Source organism: Penaeus japonicus, unplaced genomic scaffold (assembly GCF_977035675.1).
Source record: "Penaeus japonicus unplaced genomic scaffold, GWHDUDI00000001_assembly GWHDUDI00000014, whole genome shotgun sequence".
In the NCBI taxonomy this organism is placed as follows: domain Eukaryota; kingdom Metazoa; phylum Arthropoda; class Malacostraca; order Decapoda; family Penaeidae; genus Penaeus; species Penaeus japonicus.
This window is the reverse complement of record NW_028234416.1, coordinates 35,638,278-35,640,777: the sequence shown is the minus strand read 5'-3', so window position 1 is coordinate 35,640,777 and position 2,500 is coordinate 35,638,278. Positions and strand designations below refer to the sequence as shown.

At 40.8% G+C, this 2,500-nt stretch overlaps 1 protein-coding gene across 1 annotated transcript in view; it reads right to left on the bottom strand.

Moving 5' to 3' along the window:
* Nucleotides 1–2,500, bottom strand: part of Exn (Ephexin) — a 250,353-nt gene that overhangs the window by 183,588 nt on the left and 64,265 nt on the right. Inside the window, exon 2 of the mRNA XM_086544184.1 lies at nucleotides 1–5. This exon is cut by the window's left edge and continues 69 nt beyond it. The gene's annotated coding sequence lies outside the window, so the exon portion shown is untranslated. The remainder of the gene's footprint in view (nucleotides 6–2,500) is intronic.

Sequence of the window (2,500 nt, the reverse complement as noted above, 5' to 3'; positions counted from 1 at the left end):
CAGACCTGGGGGGGAGGGAGGGGGGAGGGGGGTTAGACAAGTTAGAGGACTTGGATGCGTTGAAGGAAATAACTGGTTTCTTTATTTATTTCTCTCTCTTTCGCTTTCTCTTTCTCTATATCTCTCTCCCTTTCTCTTTCTCTTTCTCTTTCTATCTCTCTCTCTCTCTCTCTCTCTCTCTCTCTCTCTCTCTCTCTATATATATATATATATATATATATATATATATATATATATATATATATATATATATATATATATATATATATATTTATATATATATATGTACATATGTATATATGTATATGTATATATATGTGTGTGTGTGTGTGTATGAATGTGTCTGTGTGTGTGTTTGTGTGTGTGTGTGTGTGTGTGTGTGTTTGTGTGTGTGTGTGGTGTGTGTGTGTGTGTGTGTACACATATACATATACATATATATATATATATATATATATATATATATATATATATATATATATATATATATATATATATATATATATATATTTAAAGAGTTTGTGCATGCAAGAGTGCATGCGTACTTGCTGTACGTATATGTGACTATTTATGTGTGTGTAAAAAACACATTACCATAAAAATATCAAATTGCAAAAGGCGCATAAATCATGACAAACTGAGTAAACTGGCGACAACACCCTCATGCCAGTGACAGGGGGCAGAGGGCAGGGACGCGGGGAAAGGCGCGCGAGACAGGGGGCGTCAGGCAGGGGGCATAGGAAGGAAGACAAGGACGCGAAGCAGGGAGGGAATGGAGGAAACAGGAGTGCATGAGACAGAGGAAGCGAGGAAGGGTGTAAGAAGAAGAAGAAGAAGAAGGTAAGAAGAAGGGTGTAAGAGGAAGGAGAGTAGGATGGACAGGGGAATTAGAAGCATGGGACGCGAGGTAGGGTTGTGTGATAAGAGGGGGGAGATTGAGGGGGACATCAGAAAGGGGGGGGTGAATTACGGGAGAGGGGCAGGGGACGAGAGGCAGGGGGATGTGAATCAGGGGGAAGAGGCAGAGGAACCCGAGGCAGGGAGGTGGGAATCAGGGGGAGGGGGGGAGGCAGGGGGACGCGAGGCAGAGGCGGGGCAGAGCGAGCGCGTCCCATCCCCAAGACGCGCCTCCGCCGCCCAGCCACCAGAACATTGGCTCAACGAGGCATAATTGGGCGACAACGGGCCGCTAGCGTGACCCCAGTCAGTGACCAGTCCGGTCCCGGGATGGGTGACCTTTCAGCCGAGACCTTGACCTTCGCCAGGCTGCCTCGACGCCAGCCACACCTTTCACACGGTGCCTGCCACACTTCACACGCCTCCCCTCCCCCCCATTCCTTGCCTCATGGGGGAGGGGGGAGGGGGAAAGGGGTCATGTCTCTCAACTCGTGCATTTCTAGAGCACAGTCACCAACCCACCCCCCCACCCCCACCCCCCAAAAAAATGACCCCAAAACAGTTACCATCTGATTTATATAATGTTTTCTCCCGTGAAGATAACTCATGTGTGTCTCAACCATTTAAATTAGTAATATGAAAAATAAACATTCCATATATCAAAATAACTTTCAAGATAATCCCATTATCACGACTCCTCATGAATATAAAAAAAGTAATCAAATTCCTAAAAATAGTATATTCCACGTAATCCAAGTAATCCAAGAATAGATAAGGATGAGCATTTCTCTTGATTAGATATCAATTTTATCGAAATGATGATTTACACGTCAATGTAAGCTTATCAAAAATGTATAATAATAATAGATAAACGCACTTTCCCGCCTCCCTCCTTACCTTACCCCCCCCATCTAGATATCCATTAACTATATAATAAAAATATTTTGTTCCCTATAAATCAAAACTCCTTCAAGTAAAAAATACAAGAAAAAAAAATAATGCCATATTACTCTTCCTTCACCAAAGACGATAGAAAGATTAGTAAATATAATAAACACGTGAATAAATAAACAAACAGACAAGGAAGTCAGTTGACGAATAGATAAACAAAGAAACAAATAAATAAAGAAAAAATATAAAGTCGAAAGATACAGAAAAAATAGGTAAATGAATAGATAAACTCATAAATAAATCAACAAACAAACAAACAAACAATTCAATCAACAAATAAATCAACAAACAAATCAATCAATCAACAAATAAACCAATAAACAAACAAATCAAACAATTAAACAAATAAACTGATAAACAAACAAATCAAACAATCAACAAATAAACCAACAAACAAACAAATCAATCAATCAATTAAGAAATAAACCAACAACAAACAAATCAAACAAACAAATAAACAAACAAACAAACCCAATCAGAAATAAACCACCCAACAACCAAACGAATCAATCCATCCCCCAAATAAACCCAAAAACAACCAAACCCATAACCCAACCAGCAACCAAACGGCCGCGCCCTCAAGTGGAGCCTCCAGAGCCCCGAGTCCCCTCCAGACGGATCCCGAATCCCAGCCTCCGTCCGTCCGTCCGTC